This window comes from Triticum aestivum, chromosome 2B (genome assembly GCF_018294505.1).
Source record: "Triticum aestivum cultivar Chinese Spring chromosome 2B, IWGSC CS RefSeq v2.1, whole genome shotgun sequence".
Classification (NCBI taxonomy): Eukaryota; Viridiplantae; Streptophyta; class Magnoliopsida; order Poales; family Poaceae; genus Triticum; species Triticum aestivum.
Genome location: NC_057798.1, coordinates 292,750,658 through 292,762,058, shown reverse-complemented (window position 1 = coordinate 292,762,058; position 11,401 = coordinate 292,750,658).

Here is an 11,401-nt window from a genome sequence, read left to right as displayed (position 1 = left end):
GAGCCCTCGAGCCCTGCCTGGGGAGGGCACCGGGCGCGCTTTCCTATGCGATGGATGGTGGCGCCCCTCGGTCGGGCGCATGTCCAGACGCGGCTCCTCCGGAGGTTCCTGCCTCGTGAGGCCTTGAGCCAGGTGATGTCTTCTTATTCTTGGGAGCTGCTCCAGGGAGGTTTCCACTCTTGTTGTCCGGGTCCTCGATCGACGTAGCCTGGAAGGCGCGCTCGAGGGAGCACACCGCATCCTTCTCTTCACAGCGGACCGTGATGTCCCCACCGCTTCCTGGCATCTTGAGGATGTTGTAGCCATGGTGAGTCACTGCCATGAACTTGGCCAGGGTTGGGTATCCGAGGATGGCATTGTATGGCAGGCGAATGTGAGCGACGTCAAATTCAATGAGCTCAGTGCGGTAGTTGTTGCGCTGTCCAAAGGTGACAGGAAGGCGGACCTGCCCTATGGGGACATTGGAACCATCAGTGACTCCTGAGAAAGGCTTGGTTGGCCGAAGCTAATCATATGGCACTTGGAGATTGTTGAACGTCTCGACAGACAGAACGTTGAGTCCTGCTCCACCATCGATGAGGGTCCTGGTGACTTGCATATTGCTGATGACTGGGGAACAAAGCATTGGGAGGACAACGGCCATTGCCGCGCACTTGAGCTGATCCGCTGAGCTGAACGTGATGGCGCACGTGGACCACCTGAGAAGGCGCGTGGCCTCGATCTTGGGGAGGACTGCATTCACCTCGCGAGCAAACTGCTTGAAGATGCGCTGTGACGCTGGGGCCTGAGCGCCGCCTAGGATACAAGCGATTGCACGTGGCTCCTGGAAGCCCCCAGCCCCCTCGTCCTGATGATGGTCTTCATTCCTTCTTGGTGGTGGTGGCAGAGGAGGAAGGCCTGTGTTGCCTTGCGGGCGGTCCTCATGAGGCTGATCTCTCCAAGCTCCCTCACGAGGCTGGTCCTGCCAGCGATCCTCGCGAGGTCGGTCACACCACCCTTGGCGAGGGCCACGGTCATCCCATCGTTCTCCACCTCTTGCTCCGCCTCGGCCCTAGCCCCGATCGTTGCGCTCGGGGCATCGACCGACACGGCCTTCTCACACGGCCCTGAGCTCTTGGCACTCGTTGGTGTTGTGGGTGTGGAGATCGTGGTACACACAGTACCAGCTGCCCTTGGACGACTCTGGCTGGTCCCTGTCGCACTTTGTGTCTGGCTCCACTGTGAGTACAGCTGCTCCCTTGCGCTTCACATCCTTGGCCTTGGCTTTCTTCTCTTCTGGGTCTGCTGCTGGGAGCTCGAGAAGGGAGAGGCGTCCCTCCTCAGCCCTTGCGCACTTTGTCGCCAGTTTGGACAACTCCGGAGACGTGCATAGATCTTGATGGATTGCCAGCTCCTCCTTCATCTTGACGTCACGAACGCCATCAGAGAATGCCGAAATGATGGCCTCCTCAGTCACCCTGGGAATCTTGAGGCGAGCGTTGTTGAAGCGCTAGATGTACTTCTGCAAGGTCTCTCCAGGCTGCTGCTTGATGCGGCACAGGTCACCCACGACCGGCGGACGGTCATGAGTGCCCTGGAAGTTGGCAATGAAGCGGGTGCGCAACTCGTCCCAGGAGGAGATCGTGTCAGGAGCCAGGTTCAGGAGCCAGGTGCGGGCACCGTCTAGAGCGCCATGGGAAACCAGTTCGCCATGACCTTTTCGTCCCCGTTGGCGGCTTCGATGCCCAACTCATAGAGCTGTATGAACTCCACGGGGTCTGCAGTGCCGTCATAGCGAGGAGGCAGGTCAGGCTTGAACTTGCCTGGCCAGGGGACACTGCGTAGCTTGGGAGTGAAGGCGCAGCAGCCTGCGGTGGCCACTAGATCACTTTGCTAGTGTTGGGCTTGCTCTTGGAAATTCCCACGTGCCGTCGCTTGGAGCAGCGCAGGGTCTTGACGTGGTGGCGCAGGGATGTGGTCATGGCGCGCCGGTGCCGGGAGCACGCGAGCACCTTCTTGGGGGCGAGGGATTTCTTGGCAGCTCCTTTCTTGTCGTGCAGGCGCCGGATGTGGTGGGTCTCGTCCTGGGGCCGCGCGCCTTGGAGCTAGGGCGCCTTCTTGGGGAGGAGGTGGTGGAGGCACCTCCTGATCCACGCCTCCTATGTAGGATGGAGGGTGAGGCAGCGAGAGGGACGACATAGGAGAGCCCCCTGCAGCACTGACGAGCTCGGTGATGCGGGCGAGTCAGTCCTCGTAGAGCTCGTCAACGGGACGGTAAAGCAGGAGCTCACGCGTCAGGAGCAGCACGGCATGCGCGTCTGTGGGGGCGCGACAGGCATGGGACGACGAACCAGCTGGAGTCAGCGATGGGGTGGTGGTGCGGCCTTCCCGCCGCACCGAAGGATGCAGAGACGAGGCCTGCTGCTCGTTCCCCGCCGGGCCGGTGGCGGCATTGGCGGCAGGCAACGGGGAACGACGGGGGTGCCCACCGACGGGCGCTGTCGGGGCGACGCGGGCGACAAGAGCAGCCCGACGCTCGGCGCGAGCTCGGGGAGCGTCAGCCATGGACTCGATGTAAGATCAAACACAAAGCAACGGAAGAAAGATTCCGGCGCACCCCTACCTAGCGCGCCATATGTCGGATGTTGGGTTCCGGCAGACCCTTAAGGTTCGAACACTGGGGTGCGCACGAAGATCTCTCCCCTATCGATCTACACTCGATTGCCTCGTGAGATCTAGGCTAGAAACGATGAACAACGCAAGGGAAACGAGGTTTATACTGGTTTGGGCCACTGTTGTGGTGTAATACCCTACTCCAGTGTGTGGTGTGGTGTATTGGTGAACATCCTCGCGAGAACTCCAGTGTGTGGTGCGGTAGTTGGTGCGATGAACTGCTTGGGTGAGTTCGATCGCCTCTCTCTCTAGGCTCTCCACCGTTTGGATCCGATCCCCTCTCTACTGTGCTAGCTAGTCCTATTTGTAGAGCCCCTGGGCCTCTTCCCAAATATTGAGCGGGAAGGGTGCCAACAACGGCCATTTTGAAGTGGAACATATAGTACAAGTTATCCTGACTAAAGTTGGTCTTCGGCTGCTAAAAGCACTGGCGATGACGCCGCATTGGGCTCCACGGTGACCTCCATCCTGCCGCTCCGCTGGTCTTGGTCTCTTTGCACTCAAATGGCAACCTTTGCCTGATGCCTCGGTACTCCACGTCTGTGATTGCCCCCTTTGCACCAAAGAGGAAACAAGGACACTGCGCAGGCCAGCGCCCGCCTGGCGCCCACCTGGTCTCAGTCGTCATGGCTTGCGTCACGAGCGCCTCGCGAGGTACCCTGCCTTGATCTCTCCGCCTCCTCGCGAGCCTGCCTGGCAAGGCTGTCCCTGAGGAAGCCTTGCGTCCTCTGCCCGCAAGGCTTGGCCCCTCGCGAGGGTCTTGAGTCTTGTGCTGATGAAGATGGGTCGTACTGGGCCACCACTCGAGCCACGCCCCAGGCCGCAGGCAGGAAAGTATGGGGACCCCCATTCCCGGAATGCTTGACAGACCGCTCTCTCCGTACATAAGAACATACTGCAGCCCTCGCGGCCGAAGTACTATGCGGCCTTCTCTGACAAACCACCAATCCAGCGATGACAACCTCGAACACCGTCAAGCGAGTCTGGAGCACCCCGCAACAGGATCACCAGGCACACCAAGAGCGCGACTAGTAGTCCGGCCTCTGCTCAAGCCCCCTCAAAGCAGCATTTGTGCCGCGCGTAAACAATTACGCACTCAAAATACCATGGGCATAGGCGGAGGTGCAACAGTGACTCAGCCAACGGTGCGGTATAACGCAACATACTTTAATAACCCCCCCCCCCCTTTATCTTTTAGGACACTGCTTTAGGGAAGCCTCTTCAGAAGAGCCGAATTGTCGGACTTACACAGGAGAGAAAACCAAGGAGGCCGCACAAAGGAAATACCCAAGTGGAATATGTTCACGATCGTTATACCTGTTTTATATACCTACATGCAGCCCGCCCTTGGATAGGACTGTTAAATAGTCCTATTTACTTCTGCTTAAACGCACTCATTGTAAACATAGGCTTAAACGTATTATTCATCAAAGGGAGATAATATATAGCGTCAGCTTATTATTCCTATTTGCACATCCTATAAATGTTTATTTAATATTGCATCCGTACACCTTGGTACGTTCAGTTTGCCAGGGGCTTCTTATGGCGCCCCGTAATACGGCAAGACAAGTCTGAACACTTTCAACAGTGCGGCACCCCGAACTTATAGCACTATATGCATCAGCTCTGAATCATGTCTTGGGTCAATAGTTGGGTTTTCCCGGCTCCCTTGTTTTGGTACCTTACGTTCCGTTATATCGGCTAAGGTAGCGCAGGGAGAACTACTGCGATTGTGTCCCGGTTCTTCCGGACGAGCACCTCAGTAGAGAAAGCCGAAAACTGACCGGCATGATGCGGCGAGAGTTGGTCGTTGTTCGAGAGGTTTTAAAATCCTTAAAGATTTTTCCGCTTTAGGCGAGGAGTCGGCTTCGTCCGATTTAGGTGTATATAGCGCCCCAATTCGGCTTTCCGAATTCTAGGGGCTTCGCCGAAATTTAAAATTGTAGACTTCTATGTCTAAGTGAAAGTTATAAAGCCGCATAGTCTGATTGCCTTGTTCGCTGCGCCAGACACCTCCTTAAGGGACCAAAAATTTGGATAAAGAGTGTCCGAGTTTTTCCAGGAACACCCCGGTACAAGTTACGTTGGGACGGAAGCCGACGACTGGCCTACTTTCAGAATTTTATAAACAGCCGCACAGAAGGTAATATTTTAAATCAAAAAGCGCTATATAGCGCAAGTAGCTTCGCCTTTATATTACAACAACGGCATAAGTGCATTTACTCAAGGATCTTGTCCTTGGTACATTCATCTGCCACGAGACGAGCACCTTTCATAACACCATCATAATATTTTTCGGGACAGCGATGCGCCTTGCCCTACGGCGGCCCGTCTTTCACCAGCTTCTCCGCATCCAGCTTGCCCCAGTGCACCTTCACACGGGCAAAGGCCCGGTGGGCACCCTCAATGCAAACAGATGGCTTGATCACCTCAAGCCGCGGACAGGCGTTTACCATCCGCTTTATCAAGCTGAAGTAGCTGGCAGGCAAGGGCTCACTAGGCCACATCCGGACTATGAAATCTTTCAAAGCCACTTCGGCCGCCCTGTGGAGTTCAACCAACTGCTTCAGTTGGTCACTCAGAGGCACTGGGTGTTCGGCTCCAGCATACTGGAACCAGAACAACTTCTCTGTCGAGCTCCCTTCCTCGGCACGGTAGAACTCCGCAGCATCAGATACGCTGCATGGCAGATCTGCGAATGCCCCTGGAGAGCTCCGAATCCGGGTAAGTAAACGAAATGTCTCCTCCACATGCTTGCTTTTCATAAAGAATGTCTTACCCGCCGCTATCTTCTTGGCCGCCTGGATTTCCTACTGTGCCTTTCCAGCTTCGGCCTTGGGGTCTTTCACACCCGCAAGGGCCTTCGCAAGCTCAGTCTCTTTCATCTTAAGATCATGCTCCAAGGACTCGAACTTCTTGCCGAGCTCCTGGAGCTCTTGTTGTACCTCGCCCACTCTAGCATCTTGCTTTTCGCGCTCCTTGCGCTCCAGGGTTGCCTTGTCGTTGGCCTCGGACAACGCTTTCTTCAGAGACGCCACTTCGGTGGTGGCCCCTATCACAAAGTCACGACGCTTTGTCGTTAGAATCACCATTTTTTGTCTATTCTTTATAAATATGCGAACGGGGTATCACTCACCTCTGTTCTCTTCGAGCTGCCTCTTCGTGAGGCCGAGCTCTCCTTGTACCTGTCCAGGTCCCGTTTAAATCCAGCGACCTCGGCCGTGCGGGAAGCAGCGGCAAGCAGCACCGCCCACTTATTCACATGAAAACCTACTATTAGACTCCTGCAGATTATAATCGACCCTCCGTTTGGCTTTTCGTTCCGAACACCAAACAGAGTATCAGGGGCTACAACCTATCGGGTGATAATTTCACACATTTTTTATTACTTACCTCAAAGCCCGTCAGGAGGCTAGTGCAGGCTTCGGTTAGTCCGCTCTTGGCAGACAGAACCTTTTGAATCACCGCACTAATAAGAGTACGGTGCTCTTCATCCATGGAAGCGTCGCGAAGCGCTTCCAGCAGACTATCCAACGCCCCTGGCACAATGGAAGTCATCGGCACAAACGGCTCGCCCTCCCTAGCGAGGGGCCGCCTGCCCGAGTCCGGAACCATGGGAGGTTCCGGTACAGTATCCGGCTGAGAGCCTGGCTTGCTGCGGCTCTCGTCGGCACGATCCATGAGGATCTTATACCCCGTGTGCCCGGCGTCTGGAATTCCGCCTTGGGGCGTCTCCAGGGTCATCTCCCCCTGCTCTGGGAGCCTCTGGGACAACACCTCCGTGTTATTCGCAGGCCGAGGAGTAGTAGTCGTCAGGAGCGAGTTCATCGCTGAATCACTCAAGGACCCATCCGAAGATGATACCTCGGGATGGACCCTGGCCGGACTGCATATATGTTCGGTGTTATAGCAAGACTATGAAGCGAAGTCGCACTAAAGTACAATAGAGTGCAGATACTTACGATCTTACTAGGGGCTTCCCCCTAGGCAGCCACTCCTCCTCGCTATAGGCGGTAGTGGTGGAGTAATCCGGAAGGGACACATTTCCCTTCTTGGGCGTCCTAGCTTCCCCCTCTGGGGCGGATTTCCTCTTCTTCTCCTCCCCAGTGCGGGGAGGTAGAGTTTCTTCGTGTTTCCCCCCGCCTCCGCAGGAGGAATCTGCCTCGTCGCCTTCGGACAACGAGGGTATGACGGCCTTGCACCGGGGACCCTAACTGCCCCCCTGGGACACCTTCCTAGGCCCCACGTCCTCTCAGGATGGGGCGGCCCTTTCCTCTTCCTCCTCCTCTTCGGGGTAGGAGTGTGCCTCGTCGTCTTCAGACGAGGCGTCCGGTACGAACTTACACCGGAGACCCTTCCTGGTCCCCGGGGCCTTCTTTTCGGCCTACTTTTCCGGCGCCTTGTAGGGCACCAGGACTAGCATCTCCGTCAGGAGAGCATCTGCTGGACCTTCTGGCAGTGGGGCCGGATAGTCAATCCGCTCCGCCGTCTCCACATATTCCTGATCAAATACACACAATGACTTAAGATTCCCCCATGAGTACATTGGGAAAAACTGAATCCGGTGGTAGTCAGAAAACTCACCGGACGGGGGAGCCGCGTGGCATGAAGTCCGTGGTCCTCGGATGTGGGTGGAGGTATTTCGGAGGCCTTGAACAACGCCTTCCAGGCGCCCTTGTGCGTCATGCCGTAGAGCTTTTGAAGCGTCTGGTGTTCGGCTGGGACGAACTCCCACAGATTAAAAGCCCGTCTTTGGCACAGAAGGATCCGGCGGACAAGCATGACCTGGACCACATTGACAAGCTTTATCTCCTTGTCCTTCATATTCTTGATGCAGTTCTGAAGTCTGGTCAGCTCCGTAGGCTCGCCCCAGGCCAGGCCCTTCTTTTCCCAGGAGGTGAGCCACATGGGGATTCCGGATCAAAATTCGAGGGCCGCCGCCCAGTTGGCGTCACGCGGCTCGGTGATGTAGAACCACCCCGATTGCCACCGTTTCACGGTCTTCGCAAAGGAGCCGTAAAGTCAGGTGACGTTGGGCATCTTGCCCACCATGGCGCCTCCACACTCCGCTTGCTGAACGCTCACGATCTTCGGCTTCATGCAGAAGATTGGTAGCCACAGGCTGAAGTGAGGCCTGATGCGGAGGAAGGCCTCACACACGACGATAAACGCCGAGATGTTGAGGATGAAATTCGGGGCTAGATCATGGAAATCTAGCCCGTAGTAGAACATGAGCCCGTGGATGAAGGGATGAAGTGGAAATCCTAGTCCACGGACGAAGTCGGCGAGAAACACGACCCTCTCGTGGGGTTCCGGAGTTGGAGTGACCTGCCCTTCGTCTGGTAGCCGGTGTGCGATTTCTTCGCTATATGCTCCTCCTTCACGGTGGAGGCCACCCACTTGCCTCCTGCTCCGGACATGTTTGGCTGTGCGGAGAAAGCGTGAACTAGGGCGCTGGAGCTCGAGGGTGTGGGAATGGATAAGCAGAGGAGGAAGAAGGTGTGGGTGAAAATGGGGAATCCTTATCCCTTTATAGAGGCGGCGAGAACGGTGCGCCTCCCCACTTTCCCGTTGAGAATCGCTTATTTCCTAAGCGCCACGATTGATTGCGCGGTTGGGTTACCCATACCCATATTGATGGAAATCCCGTAATAAGGGGACATGATCTCTTCTGTGACAAGACGTGCCAAGGAAACCGCCTCGCAATATGCGCTATGGCTGGTTGTGGGAAAACGGTTCGAATAATGACCCGACCGTAGTGTCATGTCACTGTGTCTAAAGTTGTCAACAGATTATATTTGTGAAATATCATTCTCTCTACGGTGGTGTATGAAGATCATCTTGCAGATCCGGGCACGATCCAAGTGTTTGATAATTACTTTGGAGTATTCGAAGATGGAACCCGCCTTGCAATGCTGAAGACAAACTGCGCGCCGGACTCATCGTCATTGAAGCCTAGTTCAGGGGCTACTGAGGGAGTCCTAGATTAGGGGGTATTCGGACAACCGGACTATATACTTTAGCCGGACTGTTGGACCGTGAAGATACAAGACTCAAGACTCCATCCCGTGTCTGGATGGGACTCTCCGTTGCATGGATGACAAGCTTGGCGATCCGGATATTATATTTCCTTCCTTGTAACCGACTCCATGTAAACCCTAGCCCCCTCCGGTGTCTATATAAACTGGAGGGTTTAGTCCTTCGAAGGACGATTAGAATCATAATCATCATAGGCTAGCTTCTAGGGTTTAGCCTCTACGATCTCGTGGTAGATCAACTCTTGTAATACCCACATCATCAATATCAATCAAGCAGGAAGTAGGGTTTACCTCCATCCAGAGGGCCCGAACCTGGGTAGACATTTTGTCCCTTGCTCCTATTACCATCCTCCTAAGATGCACAGATCGGGACCCCCTACCCGAGATCCGCCGGTTTTGACACCGACACCTAGGGTTGTACATAGTCGGTTTACAGAGAAAGGAAATAGCATATCCGAACACCTAATCTTGCATTCACACATACAGGAGTCCTAACCAGACACGGGAGGTGGTCTTCTTCCTTCATCTTCACAGCCCATCAGTCAGGCCCATATTGGATAGGCCGAACGCCCGAGGACCCCCTCGTCCAGGACTCCCTCAGTAGCCCCTGAACCAGTCTTCAATGATGATGTGTTCAGCATGCAGGTTGTCTTTGGCATTGCGAGGCGGGTTCCTCTCCTTGAATACCATACCTCATCTTTTCCTGATAAAAGAACTCTATCCGACTTTATAATTAACACAACCCTTAGCCGCGAAGGCAAAATAGGAATAGTGTCTTTACTGACAACTTTTTTCGGTGAAGCGTCACACTTGACTCTTCGGTGTTTTGAATCGTTTTCACACTCCCCGTTTTGTGTTTCAAGGTCGAGCCCCCTTGGCCCATCTTATCAAAACAAAGATCGTGCCAACTTATTACGGGATTCTCATCAATGGGATTTGGATAACCCAACAACTCCAGGCGCACGCTCTCATTGGGAATAGGCGAGTTTTAAGGCCTAAGTGGGGGATGGTTGGCATTTTTACCACCTATAAGATGGCAAAATATTCATCCTTTCATCCCCATGCCTTCTTCCAACCTCTGCCTTCCAAAAGCTCCAACACCCGAAAAAGCTCCCATTTTCCTCACCGCCACCACCTACTCCAACCATGACTAGGTCAGGTTCCAAGGGCAAGTGGGAGGCCTCCTTCGTCATGGAGAAGGACGTGAAGGAACTCTGGAGTGCAGGGTACTTGGCCACAAACATTGCGCATAGGCTCCTCGACGAGGACCAAGTCATCCCCACTCGAGCGCCCAGCAAAATGGTTGTCTTCCTCCCCCATTTTCTTAGAGGGCTAGGGTTGCCCCTCCACCCGTTCGTTTGTGGCCTTATGTTCTACTACATGCTATATTTCTAGGATCTAGCCCCGAAATCTTTCCTCCACATATCGGCGTTCATTATCGCGTGTGAGGCTCTGCTCCGTATCCCACCACACTTCGGCTTGTGGTTCAAAGTATTCAATGTGAAACCGAAGGTGGTCGACGGACAACACGAGGACTACGGCGGGGCTATGGTAAGCAAGTTGCCCAACGCCACATGGACAAAGGGGCTTTCATCGAGATCATCAAGGTCTGGCAGCAAGAGTGGTTCTACATTACCGAACCCCGCCACGCCAACTAGGTGGCAATTCCAGAGTTTAGATCTGGACCCCCCATGAGGCTTACTTCGTGGACCGCTAAACCCTCTTGGGCTCGACGATACCAAAGCAGAGAAGTACGTGCCAAAACTTACAATATTGGCGAACTCGTTCTACGCCTACCGGAGAAGAAGAAGGACAAGCTCAAACCCAAGTGGGAAGGTTCCTTTGTCATCGACAAAGTTCTAACCGGAGGAGCATACCGCTTATGTAATGCATCCGATAACAGGCTCAAGTCGAACCCATGGAACGCGGCAGACTCCGGAGATTCTACGCCTAATGCCGAACTCAATGTTCGTCTCCTTACTCCCTCCCTTCTATTTATGCTCCATCCCTTCTCCTTTCTTGACTTTTTCTTCCTCTCCACACAAAGTCTTTAATACAGTACGGACTTCTGGATCACTCCGGCCGCACTATGTGTGTAAGCAATACATGGGGGCTTCCTATACGGAAGCTAAAAATAAATACTCTAATGGCTTTTCGCCTATCACATATGCATTTCTTTTTCCATATGTGCCTTTTCTTCACCATTACATGCATCGATATGACTTAAGATGTGGCCAAGCTAGGTTGCCTGGCTCTTGTGTTTATGCCCTATGTTCCCATTAATTCAGCTAGGGCATAAGGGGAGCACCTCTGCGATTTTTACTGCCGATTCTGCCGGATGTGTACCTCAGACTGGGTGAAGCCAAAAGCTAGTTTCCTTAAGAGAATATTCGGTCGGTGAACAAAAGATGTATTCGTTTATTACAACGTAAATCCCCAGAAGTCTTATATCCTGCGCCATCATTCACAGCCCGGACATGTGCATCGTTGCATGCGTACCCAGGGAAAGGAACCCCTAACGGAACTATTCTCCCTGGAAGATGTTTCTTACTATCCATGTAATATAACATAACTAGTTGGGTACTTGTCTGTTCAAGCACTTATGACCCCTACGCCTAGTTTCCACGCATACCCCGGTTTTGTATAACTGAGCGAGTATTCGGACACACCCCGGACTGTAGGATCCGGGGGCTAAAGCGAAAAGGTCCGCC